We start from the raw sequence: 14,817 nt of genomic DNA, 5'->3' as shown, positions 1-14,817 counted from the left end.
TCAACAGATCATCTAACACAAGTGTGTGAGAAATCTTGCCCACCCTGCAGGCCGCTGCACTGGTTGGCTCTCTGCTGGAGATTTCTGTGGGCTACAGGATCCCCTAAGCCTTCTCCTGCTATCTACCAATGGGGTTCATTCTGAGATCTTGGAAGGGAGACTGAGCCATGCTGTGAGAGCCTAAGAAGCAGAAACGCAAAATCAAAGCCCCACGTGGCATTCTGCAGTAAAACCAATCGTTTACCACAGAGATGCAAGTGTTCTGCCCTTGTGTGGGTCTCCTGTGAGAAGGTACACACCAGGATCCTTTCAAATTCAGATCAAAGCTATTTTACAGGGATTCTAAAAATAGATTAAAAACGAAGCTCAAAGGTTAGTCTGAAGGTTGACAGCACGCGCCCACGTAACTTGGCAAATACGTTATAAGGCAAGCTATTCTGTCTCAATGAAGCTTAGGACGATTTCACGTTCATACACTCAGGAGCTGAAGTTTATTGAGAGAAGCATAAATTTCTCTAGGAGGCTATAAATGCTTCTGTCAGCCTGAGAAACTGGTGTCATTGAGATCTTGAACTGGAATTATTTTTATTACCTCAGAGAAGCCACTTCTTCGATCACTTCAGTGACAGCCGTCGGAAGCACAACTGTAAGGCCTACACCGGGGGTTCAAAGGCAAGGCAATCCCTGCAAGGTCAAGACCAGCCTGGGCAAATCCAATCTCAAAACAACCAAACAAATTCTCATTATTAGAAAGCACTGGCTCAGGCAATCGTTCTGAATACGTTCTAGCTTCTGGTTTTCGAAGTTTAAGTATTAAGAATTTGATTCATTAGAAACCAACAATTCTCTCCATTTTCCATTTTTGACTTATGAGTATGTGTTTCTGTATACATACATACGAAGACCAGAAGACGTAGTCAGATCCCTGGGAGCTGGAGTTACAGGCAGTTTTGAGCCATCTGCTCTGGGTGTTGGGAGCTAAGCTTGGGTCCTGTGAAAGGTCAGAAAGGGCTCTCGGTCACTGAGCCATCACTACAGCCTCTCATTCTACTAAAAACTAAAACAAAAACTTTGGATTCTGACATTGTTAAGAGTTGTTTGTTTTTAATCAACAATATTTTATCAGACAGGATTCTCTGGAACAGACCAGAGAGAGAGAGAGAGAGAGAGAGAGAGAGAGAGAGAGAGAGAAAGAGAGAGAGAGAGAGAGAGAGAGAGAGAGAGAGAGAGAGAGAGAGAGGCATGAGTTATTTACTAGAGTGGCTTACAGGTTGTGGTTCAGTTAGTCTAATTATGGCTCCTTGCCAACAGACAGTCCAAGAATCCAGTAGTTGTTCAGCCCACAGGGCTGGATGTCTTGGCGGATCTTCAGTGCATGTCAGAATTGAAATAAGAGGTGAATGCCAGGAGTAACCATGCCAGCAAGAGTGAGGGCAAGCGGGCAAATAGCAAGAGCTTCCCTCTTCCCAGCCCTTTCTATGGACTGGCAGTAGAAATACGGCTCAGATTAAAGATGGATCTCCCCTCCACAAAAGATCTGTATTCAAGTTGGATCTTCCCACTTTAAAAGATTTAATTGAAAAAAATTTCCTAACAGGAGTTCCCAGTCACTTGAATATTAATTAATCCTAGATGAGATCCAGTTGACAACCAAGAACAGCCACCAGGAGTCCATCCCGTTATCAACTTGACACGCAATCACACGTCCCTTATGTTCTGCTTAGTTCCCAAGTGAAAACAATAAGAAGGTCATAATTATCCCTAACACGATATGCCATTCCATGTACAATTGCAAATGCATCTTATATTTAATCAGGACGCAACTGTGCCTAGAATGATATAACTATCCCTTGTCCAACCACAAATGCATGACAAATATATAACAGGTAGCGATGTCCCTTGAGGGACATTCTTTTAGTATCTCGAACTTAAATATGATAACCACTGATACTGTCTTAATTGATGTAATAGATTGATGAGAGAAAACACAAATATCTGTACAAACACATTCGTAGTGAAGTACAGCAGAAACGATCATATCAATTATAATCCTGGTTTTCCCAACTGGCTGCATGGTCTAAGATGGGACTGATAACGACCTTCCTCTACTCCTCATTCTGTATTCCCGCCACCCTCAAGAGGCACTGTGGCAGGTCTTGGTTCTTTTCCTGGAGGAGTGACCCACACTTTTATTCCTGAAGGGTCTGCGTCCTTTGTCATCCTGCCTGGATTGGGTTGTTGTAGTTCCCCGTTAATTCTAATCACAGGACGTGGTAACACCAGGAGACACCCTAAAGGATCTCCTGTACTCCATTCATAATCTTTCTTATGTCCATCGAGGAGAAGCAATCCAATTTTCCCTTGGTAATCTGGATTAATTACCCCTCCTAACACTGTTATTCCTTGTTTGGCCTTTTGACTTAAGAGTACCAGATGCCCAAAGCTGCCAGTGGGAGAGTCTGAGCTTCCAGTTAAATTAAATGTTTGTTGTGGCTCCTGGCAGGAGAGCTCCCCACCTCTGGAACAAAGACTTCTAGGCTAACAGAACTTAAGGTCTCAGGAGCAGGAAGCAAATATTTTCCTAATAGAAAATCACTAGGTATGATAGTGGATTTTTTTTTCCTTTTCCACACCTTGATTCCTGAATCTATGGATCCTGGTTACGGGAGAAACCATACTGTATACTGCATGCTGATTCAAAGCATATATCACCCTGTGGAGAACCCTGCCTTAGCCCTCCAGGCAGCAGGAGTTAGCTGGCTCTGTTACTGTGTCTTCAAAGGCCATTGCATCTATCAGGCCAGCTGCTTCGGGATGGTGGAGAACATAGTAAGACTAGCAGGTCCACTGTCACACTTCTCTGGCTTTTAAGTGAGTTTCTTCGTCAAAAGCAATACTGTATGGGATGCCATGATGATGGATAAGGGGTCCTATAAGATCATTGATGATAGCATGGGAAGAAGCATTGTGTTCAAAACAAACAAATAAATAACCAAATCCATAACCAGAACAAATATCTACTCTGGTGAGGACAAAGCTTTATCTTGCTACAGAAGGAGTGGCCCAATATAATCAACCAGCCCCTAGGACTCTGGCTGGTCACCCCGGGGAATGGGGCCATATCTGGGGTTCAGTGTTGCTCTCTGCTGGTGTCAGATCTGTCACACATCAGTGTCTGTAGGCAGACCAGCCTTCGCAAGTGGAAATTCATGTTGTTGAGCACAGGTGTAACCCCCATTTCTGCCACCATGGCCCATTCATGAAATCATTGGGCAATGACAACAGTGGCTAGGGAAAGAGGCAGACTGCACAGAGTGGGTCATCTAATCAATCTACTTGAATATCGAACCCTTCTTCTGCAGTCATCTTTCGATGAACATTTACATAGGACACAATTATCTTCACATCCTCTGCTCATTTGCAAAGACCTGTCCACATACCTCTTTCCCAGACGTCTTTCTCAGCAATTTTCCAAACATGTGTGTTCCAAGTCCTTGACCATCCAGCCAATCCACTGGATATTGACCGTGAATATGGGAACTCAATCACACATCTGGCAAGTTCTCCTTCCATACAAAATGTATTGCCAGGTGCACTGCTGGAAGTTCTGCCCACTGTGAAGGTTATCCTTCCCTGGAATCATTTAGAGTTGTCCCATAAAGGGGCTGACATGACAGCGCTGCCTATTTCTGGGTGGTGCCTGCATAACATGCAGAATCCTAGTAAACCAGGCCCTTGTGTTCTCTTTCTCGGTCAACTGATCGTAGGATGCACCTCATGAGCCATAGGTGTATTCTTGGGAGCAAATGTAATGGGAATAGAATCTACAGGCATTTGGGAAACTCCTTAATGTAATTTCTGTGTGACTCCAGAACTTGACTGAGCACGATCATGTATATACCACTTCCATTTGATAACGGTTTGCTCCTGTGCACATTTTACTTTATGATATGGTGGGTCATATACAACACAATTCATGATGGGCAGCTCAGGTTCCATAGCAACTTGGTAGCCCCTACTGTCAAATGATTCCACTAAGGCCCAGTAGCAGGCCAGTTGCAGATGAGGAGGGCCTTGCTTCGAGATCCCAAAGATCTCTCCATAGGGACCTGCCAAGGTTCTAAACAGCATCCCTATCTGCCACTGATGCCTCAAGTACCATCAAATCTGCTGAATAATATAGTTCAAATGGTAGTGCAGTCTACACAGTGCCTATACCTGTTAAAGAGCCTTCTCCTGTGCTAGGCCCCACACAAAGCTAGCAGCTCTCTGAGTCACTTAGTATATTGCCTGAGTAACACACTCAAGTGAGGAACATACTGTCTCCAGAATACAAATAGACCCACTGCACATTGAATCTGTTTCTTGGTGGTGGGAGGAGTCAGGTCAATAACTTACTCTTTACCTTAGGAGGAATGGTTCTGCATGTCCCACACCACTGACCTCATTTGAATTTCACTTAGGTAGAAGATCCTTGAATCTCAGTTGAATTTATTTCCTTTCTTCTGATGCACATCTGTATTAGCAACAAGTCTAAAGTGGTTGCTACCTCCTGCTCACTTGGTCCAATCAACACGGTTCCATCAACATAGAGAACCAATGTGATAGTTTGTGGAAGAGATGGATGACCAAGATATCTTAGAACTAAGTTATGACACAGGCTAGAAAGTTAATATACCCTTGAAGCAAGACTGCAAAGGTCTACTGCTGGCCTTGTCTACTGAGAGCAAAGTGCTTCTTGTGATTCTTGTAGATGGGTACCAAGAAAAAGGTATCTACTAGATCAATGTCTGCAGGCCATATACCAGGAAGTATGTTAATTTGTTCCTGCAAAGATATCACATCAGGTATAGCAATTGCAGTTGGGGTTACTAGTTGACTGAGTTTTCAATGGTCAACTCTCATTCTCCACAATGTGTCATCTGCACTGGACATGTAAGTGAGTTAAAGGGAGACGTTGGGAAACACCACCCTGTATCTTTGAAGTCCTTGATGGTGGCTTTGGGCTCTGTACTTCCTCCAGACCTTTGATACAGCCTTGATTCACTAGTTTCCCTGGCAGAAGCAACTCTAAAAGCTCCCATTTCGCCCTCACTTCACAGGTCAGGGAACCACTGTGAGAACTGTGCCAACTTCTGAGTATATCTGTACCAATTATAAATTGGGGGTTGGGTAAATGTTAGGGATGAGTTGAGGAACCCACAGGACATGCTGTGAATTGGACTTCAGCCAAAATTCCATTAATCATCTGACTTTCTTCAGAGGGCCACAATGCTTCTTGAGGTCTTCCAGAATCGGTGTCAATACTGAACCAGTAACCAATAGAACCCAGAAGGTGTGATTATTTCCTTTCACCTACTGTAAAGTTACCCTTAGGTCTTAGGTCCATCTCAGAAAGGACTGTGGAAAGGCTCACAGTAAAACTGTTAACTATTTTAGCAAAATTCTTCCTCATAGAACCTGGCTTTTCCTTCATTCAAGGGATCCAGGGTCTGCAAACTAGCTCAAGTCTGGAGATTGACAGTCCCTTTTGCCATAATCCAATGTAGCTCTTCTCTCATTTGTTTGAGAATTTTTCTTCTTGTACAGATTAAACAGAAATGTAGTAGGCTTCTTCTCTATTTCATGTCTGGAAACGCCAGACCAGAGGCCCATAGATGTCATTTCACCCTAAAAATCATTTCATCTGTACTGCCTGTTACATGACAGGCCATTATGGACTTGGCTTCATCTACACAGCCTATCATGATAGCTATGATCACCTTGCCTTTGGTGATTCAGTGCTGCCACCCAGTACCTGCTATCTCAAGGCTCAGTTAAACCCCATTGCCTTGAATTCATCTAACTGAGAAGCAGTGTCTCCAGCCCCTAACTTCTGGGAGAAGGAATGTCTGGTGCGAGGAAAGGGCTCTAACAAAGCTCTTCAGATGTGCTGGCGCTCCTCTCAACAGTGTACAGCTTATAGGATTAGCGAAAGGCATGTTATCTGGGCCTTCCCATTTTGGAGGACTAGGTTCCACACAGGGTACCCACCCACTCTAGCACTGTGATTTCCCAAAACCTTTATCAATACCAGGCCAAGAGATATCAGGAATCTCTAACTCCCTTTCACTGGTTCATCTTTTGATAAATACCTCAGCCAGCCATTCAAACTGCTGACACCTCTTTAACTCTGAGAGCTTTTATGTTAAACCTACACTCTCTACGCCGTGGGCTCATATCAATAAGCTCAGTCTGATACGGTTTTACGTTCCTTCCATCATGATCCTACACCCTCAAAACACATTTCTATACCTCAGCCCCTGACTTCTGCTTGAATACGTTGACTTTTAATATTTACTGTATAAATCATTAATATTTAGTGGTGTAATGCATCTCATGGGTTATATTTCCTATCTCTCCTTTAGGAGCCTGCTTAGCCTTGAGTTTGGTTGTAGGTCTACAGCAATGTTCCTTTCAACCTTCCTAATGCTGTTCCTCATGCAGTTCCTCATGTGGTGCTGACCCCCAGCCATAAGATTATATAACTGTAATTTTGCTACCCTTACAATTTGTAATGTAGGCCCTGAGGAACATCAGGATTATTTTGCCTACCTCCTTCGGAGAAAGTCACTGCTGGCTTCCCAGATAACAAAGGATTCATTTTCTTAGTCAAATGTGGAAAAGACAATATTTCAGAGAGTGGGGATAGGAGTACTGCTTCTGCCGAGGCTGGAGAGACTCCTTTCTCAGGTGAGATAAACCCCTGAGAATGTAAGGGTTCAAAATTCTCAACCTCAGTGAGGTCCCTCTCACACATCCCCACCTCAAGTTACAGGATCCCACTCTTGACCAACTAACGTTCTTACCTTAGCTATCAATATTCTCAGAGCCCAGAATTTGAATTCTCTCTCTAATTCAAACAATGTTGTAGTAGTGATGGTGGTGGTGGTCGTATTAATAGTAGTAGTAGTAGTGGTGGTGGTGGTGGTGGTGGTGGTGGTGGTGGTGGTGGTGGTAGTGGTAGTAATAGTTACTAGTAGTAGTAGTAGTAGTAATAGTAGTAGTAGTAGTAGTAGTAGTAGTAGTAATAGTAGTAGTAGTAGTAGTAGTAGTAGTAGTAAAGAAGGCTTCTGATTGATTTCCTGCACCTTGTGCCCCATGACTGTTGAAGAGAAGATTCTCCTTCAGGGCACACTTAGAAACCTCTAGACTCTTTATGTACATCTGAAGCCAATCAGTTTTGTGGTTGAGTTCATCATCATCCTTCGCCATGTACTGAGATGCTAGACATTGCTTAACTTTATCACTGAGCTCACTCTTTTCCCTTGTCAGTTCATCCAAAGCTGTTATAAGCAACTGACCAGCAAAATTATTTTCCTACTTATTAAAAAATTTGCAGAAGTTTTCTGTAGTGAGTCACCAAAGTCCTTGCCTCTCACAATTGAGGGATCAGGGTAATTAAATTCACGTCTCAATAAGTTTGTAAAATAATTCACACCATGGGCTTTCAGTACTCTTCAAGCTTCTAGGAAAGGCTTCAGTGATTAGAGAGGGTTCAGTGACTGTATGTGTCAGCAAGTTGGGAACGCCTATTTCAGATATTTAAATTTTTCAGCCTTCTGCTTGTGTTGTTCTAAAACTACTTCTGATACCAAAATCAGTATTCTTTGAGTGAACATTTCTTTTTTCTTTTTTTTTTTTTTTTTTTTTCGGAGCTGGGGACCGAACCCAGGGCCTTGCGTGCTAGGCAAGTAGGCAGCGCTCTACCGCTGAGCTAAATCCCCAACCCCCAAAAATCAGTATTCTTAAGACTTTTCTAGAGGAACAGAGAAGATAAAACAAATATTCTACACACACACACACACACACACACACACACACACACACACACACACACACACAGGATTTACTAGAGTGGTTTACAGGCTGCAGTTCACCCAGTCCAACAATGGCTGTCTACCAACAGAAGGTCCAAGAATCCAGCCGTTTTTCAGTCCATGAGGCTGGATGTCTCCAGTGGTCTTCAGTTATACTGGAATCACAGAGATGTAGGCTCTAAGGCCAGTGAAGGAATGGACTTGCTAGCAAGAGTGAGACTACGCAGGCAAAGAGAGCAGGCTGTCTTCTTCCTTGCCCATATACAGGCTGTCAGCAGAAGGTGTGGCCCTGGTTAAAGGTGGGTCTTCCCATCTCAAAAGATCTGATTGGAAGTGAATCTTCCCACTGCAAATGATTTAATTAAGAAAAATCCCTTGTGGCTGGAGAGATGGCTCAGCAGTTAAGAGCACTGGCTTCATTTCCCAGCAAGCACATGGTGACTCACAACCATCTGTAATGAGGTCTAATGTGTCCTCTTCTGGCATGTAGGTATACATGCAACTAGAGCACATATATACATAAAATAAATTAAAAAAATTTTTAAAAGAAAAGAAAAATCCTTCACAGGTGTGCCCAACCACTTGAGATTTAATTACTTCCAGAAGTAGTCACATTGGCAACCATCTCAACAACTTCAGTCAATTTGTATCACAGTTTATTAATCTGCTAAATGTGCTAAAGAGGGAGTTGTTTACTGTCTGCTACTGCCTTAGAAGTCATTTCAGTATTTACTAAACACGTGGGGAACATACAAAGAATTCCTACGTCCCTGTGCCTGATCTTCCACCCTTGCTCTGGTCTTTTCTATCTATTTTTTCGGAATACCTCTGCTTATATTTCCTTCAAACGATTATACAGAGCCATGTTGCCATTAAGAGGAGGAACGCAATAACAGAACGGATTTATTGTTGATCTGTAGTGCTTCAGATTTTCTCAGTGGGCCCCAACAATCTACCTCAGCGATGTAAAATCCAAGGTCATGCATGCCACTTCGTGTCCTTCCACCTCCCTCTGTCTGGATGATCTTGACTGTGTTCTGTGTGGTAGCTACTTTGTCTGACACTGACTTGGGATACAGTCCCCTACTTGTGTCTTCAGTGCTGTCTCCTCTCAGGACATCATCCCAGATCCTGTTGGTGCCGACCAATCTTTGGTCACTTTAATATAATGTGTTTTTGTGGTGGTTTGAATATTCTCAACCCATAGGGAGTGGCACTGTTAGGAGGTTTAACCTGGTTGGAGGACGTGTGCGTCACTTCCTTCACCTCACAGGAAGTAAGGGTGGGCTTTGGAGGTCTCCTCCTATGCTCAGACTCCACCCAGTGTGGAAGGGAGCTTCCTCCTAGCTGCCTGCAGAAGGAACGGTCTTCTCCTGCCTGCCTTCCGAATAAGATGGAGAACTCTCATCTCCTGCAGTGCCATGTCTGCCTGGATGCTGCTATGCTTCCCGTCATGGTAATGGGCTGAACCTCTGAACCGTAAGCCAGCCCCAATTAAATGTTGTTCTCTATGTGTTTCCTTTATACGTGGTGTCTCTTCACAGCAATGGAAACCCTAAGACAGGTGTCTTCCTGCCTGCCCAGACAGTTTCAGCTTTGTCTACTGTCACTGATTACCACTTTATGGAGGCTGTAATCACATTGTGTGGCTCCTGCACTCACCCATTGGTTCAGTGTCCACCACAATTCCTCAGAACAGTAGTCGTTATCACCATTCTTGCCTCTCTTTGTTTTTTCTCTTTGTTGCTAATGTGATGTCTTCTCAGCCTTCTACCCATACACAGTCATTAGAGAGTACACAGAGGTTTTGTCAAGTATCAACCCTTATTAAACATTCCTGTTTTGTGGGAATTAACAGCCAATGTCACAGGGGCAGGCTGTAGTAACCATGTATTTTAGAATAATGTAGAGTTTGAGAGTGCCTCCTACAGGGTTGTTCCCCAGTTGGTGGCACTGTTTGGGGAGTGGTGGGTAGTAAAGCCTTGTGGAGGAAGTATGTCCCTGGGGCAGGCTCTGAGCTTAAATCCCCATGCTACTTCCAGCTCTCAGTCTCTGTCTCTGTGTGTGTGTGTGTGTGTGTGTGTGTGTGTCTGCCTCTGTTTCTCTTGTGTCTCTTTCTGTCTCTATCTCTGTGTGTGCCTATCTCTGTCTCTGTGTCTCTTTGTCTGTTTCTGTCTCTCTCTCTATGTGTATCTCTGTCTGTCTGTCTGTCTGTCTTTGTGTCTCCATCTATGTGTATTTCTGTCTCTGTGTCTCTGTCTCTTTGTCTTTCTCTGTGGAAATAACATGGCTTGTTCTTATTAGTCTCAGAAGTATCTTCAAAGAAGTCAGGTGGTACTTGTGTGTGCTTTGGTTTGCAACAGGAGACACGGAGTGTTGTCAATTGACCCTATCAGAATCTCCTCAGAAGGTCTATGCTCTTTAGAAATATACAAAATCCACTTTCAAATGGACTTCTAAAAGCCATTATTGATTGCCTTTAGTTGACAACACAGTGTTATCAAGTGAAAAAAAAAATCATGTTATCAGCTAAAGTAACCAAGCTACTGAATGGTCATCTTTTCAGCCTTTGATGCAGTCGCTGCACATAGCCTTCCTACCATTGTTCTGTGCTTCTGCTGTGGTCCCTCTGTCCCTTTCTGGTTTTCTACTAATGTTCTCCATCATTCTGCTCTTCCCTTCTCTCTACACGCTTCCCTCTACAGTCCTTTACTTCAAAGCATAATCTATGCCACTATATTTTATATTTCATAAATGGTAAAAGATACCCAGAGAGGGAGACATTTTTATCTAGAATCTGTGCTGTAAGCATATTCAGAAAACGATGTAGAGGAAATGGTCAGGAGGACAAGAGTGCTATATATGATGAAGTAAAATCATCCGTCCTTGGGAATCAGCCATGAGTAACTCTCATGCTGTATTGGGTGTTGCATGTGACTAGAGATTATTTTCTTTGTACAAGAGGGTTGCACACCTTTCAAGCTGATATGGTGTCATTTATACAGGAGACTTCAAAATTGAGTAATTCTGGTGTCTTCAGGGATCCTAGAACCAATCCTCCAGGATAGCAAGGGACTTCTGTCCAAAGAAGAGAGTCTGCTTTATCTTTCTAACTTCCATAAATTGGAAAGTCATTGGTATTTTAAAGGAAACAGAAGAAATTCACGTCAAAGTGAGCCACAATCTTTCTACCAATGTACATCACACTCTCTGAAGACATCATGCTGTTATCAGGGACAAGATATACTTCCATCCATCTGTCTGTTGCTTGTTTGATTTTATTAGACTATAAGTTCAGTGTGGTCAGGGAGCTGTGTGTGTGTTTAAAATTATGTCCTCAGAACTTTAAAAATGTCCTCACATATAGATTTCAGCAATTCCTTTTTAATAAATTCATATAATCTCTTTCAGGTGACATATGTCGATCAAAAAATTGTAATGGATAATATTAATATCTATGAATTTTCCTACCTAACTGAATATTAAACCATCAGCAGTCTGACCATCACCACTGTTATCATCACCAGCAGTAACATCTTCAGCACCACTATACTCCAAATCCCCATCGTCACTATCATAGTTACCATTATCCCAATCACCACCGTCACCCATGTCGTTACCACCATGATCATCGTTACCATAACATCATTATACTTAAGAATGCAGAAACCATCATCATTGTCAACACTGTTGCCATGATTATTGCTATCAACATCATCACCGTAACCACCATCACATTCACCATCAACGTCATTGCCATGGCTATAAATTACCATCACCATAAATCATCATCACCTCTATCACCACCATCATCTTCATTGTCATCCCCTTCCCTCAGCTCATAACCACTTCAACAGCAACACAGTGCCCTAATCACCATCCTTGTTACTGTCTGTTCCACCATCCCTCAAAATGACTCAAATAAATCTTCAAGCAGTGTTTACTTTGTATCCATAATTCATTTAGACACTTTCATAATTAAATGGATGATACAATGTCATTGGTGACATTATTTTCCCCACTAACCAACAGAGGGAAAAAGACACAAAGTGACTACCAGCCTACATGTGGATGTAACTTATGATTAGGGGAAAGTTTGCATTCAAACCCCTGTTTACTGATCCAATCAGGTCAGCGTGCAGCTGTGCACATTAAACATGAAAGATACAAAGTTAATTCACTGCAGGACTACTGCTGAGTCCTGTTGATTAGGGCTACTTTGTGTCGGGTATCCAGTCTGGCCTTTGATGTTACGTTGTATCCAGTGACTATGATGTCCTGAAAGTAACACCATAGTGGCAAATGAGATTTAGAAAATGGAATTTTGCATTGACAGTTTTCGACCTAACATATTTCTGCAACTTCAAATTTTTAAAACAAACACCCATTTGAATCACTGTATTTAACATAAAGCTGTGGGTGGTATTCATTTACAGCTACACACTAACAATGACTGTATAAAACCCAGCTATATTTTTACGTTCAATGTTAATACTCAATACTTAAATACTATTTTATTTTAGCATCCTACAGGGAAGGTATTTTTAAAATTATATCAATCAGATTTCCACACAAAGGTAAAGGTTATAAAATGCCTCCCTAAAATATGTGTTTTTATTAAATAGATAGTAGATATTTAAGTATTTTGCCATTAACCCATAGATATATCAATTGTAAATAACTATCACATCCAACATCAGAAGCAGAGGTCACCATCTGGAAAGACCAGCATGATTTTTTAAAATCATAAACCAACATATTAGATTATTTTTATCCTACAATATCAATAAAAAAGATCAGGGGAGAAGCTGCTGCCACAGCAACATGGTTAAAGAACATAATTCTAGATGTTTGATTTGATGGACTTAATCACTAATCTATAATCCAGTTATTATTTTAAATTACTTTAAATATCTTCTGTCAAAATAATGTAAAGCTGGAGTAGACTAGATGGTTTAATTTTGCTTTTTAAAGGTTAATCTTTAAATTAGTTTTGTTCTCACATATCGTACTCTTTTAAAGAATTCTGCAGTTGTATTTGTCTGACGCCAAGGCAAGTCTGTACAACCAATCTCCATTGAATTCTCATGTTATTTCTGTGCCTATCTTCTCCCCTGCCCTGTTCTTTAAGGGCTCATTTTTAGATTAGACAGTGGTTACTTAACATTTTTGTTGATCTACAGCTCCTTCCAGAAAGGTAAATTTATCAAGACCCTTAGCCAGCATAGTCACTCATGTGACAGCCATCACTCATGCGACAGATTCCAGGTACCTTTCTCCATGGTACTCTCTTTATGGGGTATCCCGGAACCACAGAGACTAGACGTGTGTCTGCTGCAACTCAAAGTCTCAGACTCATATGTTATAGAATTTGGGACCTAATTTGGACAATATTGGCACATGAACCTTGTTAAAGAGCCCAAGTCCTGATGGGGTTGTACATGATAAGCATGTATTTTGATAAGACTTTGTATACAACCTTGTTTCAAAGCAAACCAACCAAGCCAACAACAGTGTCTAGGGCTGGAGAAATAGCCCAGTAATTAAGAGCACTTAGAACTTGTGTGGAGAATCAAAGTTCAGATACCAGCACCCAAGTCTGGCAATTCATAACTGCCGATGACTCCATATCCAGGGGATCTGCTGCCCTTTTCTGGCCTCCTCACACATTACACTCACACACATGCACACACTCACAAAGATGCACACACCCACAAAGATGCACATATACTCACATACTTTAAAAAAAACTTTCATAATTTTTAAAATTAAAAAATGATTTCATTTCCTCCCCACTTGATAGTTTTTAAAATCTAATTATAAAAGTATATAATATATTATACATAATAGAAATAATAATAAACCTTTGAAAAGGTACTTGCATTTTTCCAAATTGCTGTGATTCAGTTTGTCTTTGTCAGAACATGTGCAGCCTCAGGTAGGTTTTCATTTACCTGGAAATCACCCTTCATTCCACGTCTCTGGCTCACTTTGATAGGTTTCCTTCATAAGTACTACCTGCTATATTGGCATCATTGCCCCATCACTCATTGATTGTATGGATAAATGATGCAAATATATACATTTAATGTTATACCCTGTATTAGCCATGTTTCCCTGAGAGGATTTATTAGACTGGCTTACAGGATACTACACTGTCTGACAAGGGCTGTCTCACACTGGAGAGGCTAAGACCTCCACAGAGGCTCAGTACATGAAGTCAGATACCACAGCAGTGCCCGTTGGCACTGACGACCTGATGGGTTCCTGAATGGCTGCTCTCTGAGCTTCAATCTACATTAGAAGGGCAAAGGACCTCAGTTCTTTGACAGTGAATCATGGCATCAGCAGTGGTGGCTGCAGCATGATGCCAGCAGGGTAGATGACATTACCAGCATAGTGTAAAGGCAAGCAGGCAAGAGGCAGGAGCTTGAGTCTACACTGAGTCTTCTATCTTCCATGCCTTCCCTATTAGTCAGCTCCAGATTCAGTCAGGTTGACAAGGGAGAGAACCTCTGTGCTGCCTTGGGTTATTTTGAATGACTCCATAAACCAGTAAGGAAAAGAACTCTTAAGGGTTGGTAATAACGAGATTTGTGAGTTCTTAATATTTCATATTTGTTGTCCTGTAAGTCAGTTCAGGTATCTATATATCTGTGATCTTGTGTTTCATTGGGAGTCGTCTTAAATATGTTATTGCCTTATCTTTCATTACATTGAGAGAGAGAGAGAGGGGGGGGAGACAGAGACAGAGACAGAGAGAGAGAGAGAGAGAGAGAGAGAGAGAGAGAGAGAGAGAGAGAGAGAGTTAAAGAACAATTCTTAACATTAGTTCTCTTCTTCCACTATGTGGGTGTCAGAGATCAAGCTCAGGACAGCAGCCTTGACAGCAAAGACCTTTACCAGTGGAACCTTGTCTTTTAACATTGATATTAATGTTAAAGGAGGGATGTCAGTC

The sequence above is a fragment of the Rattus rattus genome, chromosome 15 (genome assembly GCF_011064425.1).
Source record: "Rattus rattus isolate New Zealand chromosome 15, Rrattus_CSIRO_v1, whole genome shotgun sequence".
Classification (NCBI taxonomy): Eukaryota; Metazoa; Chordata; class Mammalia; order Rodentia; family Muridae; genus Rattus; species Rattus rattus.
Note: the sequence above shows the minus strand (reverse complement) of the source record.